This window comes from Haliotis asinina, chromosome 15 (genome assembly GCF_037392515.1).
Source record: "Haliotis asinina isolate JCU_RB_2024 chromosome 15, JCU_Hal_asi_v2, whole genome shotgun sequence".
Lineage (NCBI taxonomy): Eukaryota > Metazoa > Mollusca > Gastropoda > Lepetellida > Haliotidae > Haliotis > Haliotis asinina.
Genome location: NC_090294.1, coordinates 7,138,751 through 7,139,693, shown reverse-complemented (window position 1 = coordinate 7,139,693; position 943 = coordinate 7,138,751).

The window sequence follows — 943 nt, the reverse complement described above, 5'->3', positions numbered from 1 at the left end:
GTCCTGCTGTATGATGAGGACTGTCATGCATTGTGTGCGGCTCTTGTTATATATAGCTACTCTCTACGGTGTAAGTAGCATCTGGGTTCATACGTAAGACTAGAGCAGGATGGGCAGGGCGATTGATTACAGAAACGTCGACCTCATGCAGCGTGTAAATACAAAATGACAAGGAAGGCACTGACAGTCTCTGTGCACCACTGACTGGTTACAGTGGGATCAAATTGTTGTCACAGTGACATGGGTTATACAGGAAACAGAAACGACAAAGACGCGGATTGAGTATATAGTAGACACTAAATTGTAAATGGAATTAGAACATTTTTACAGTATTTGTTGCACACATTTAGGAACAGTACAGGGCTAAATTGTACTTTATTAAACTTTATTATTACTTTACTAAATTAAACTTTACCAATAAGATAACAAATAATACTGGATCTGCACAGGACTAATCCGTGACATTATATTTTAACTTTAATTTAACTTTAATAAATACGATGCTGCATTAGCAAATTGCATGGGAGGTAGGTCAACAGTAGCCGTGCATTTGCCATGATGGAAATGATATTTGAAATATACGTCATGCTGCCTTATATGTGAAATATGATTGGATAAACTAGTGGCATTGATTAAACACTCTACATAAGGACGCTCGGTCAACTCAAAATACTAATATTCCAGTAATTGAACAGATCTCATACTAAAATTCTGATCACTTTTCCCACCCACTTTCAACTTTTGGAGACTCCCAGACTTTAATCCCTGGAACCAACAACGCTTAAACAATGTAACTCCATCAAAGCATTTCACTGTCAACCGTAAGAGTCGACGTTTCGGTAAGACACCGATTGAACTTTGTTCCGATTGAGATTCATTGTTCTACACAGCCAACGGTCTTTACAACTGACCATCAGTTATGTTAATGTTTACTTAATATTCC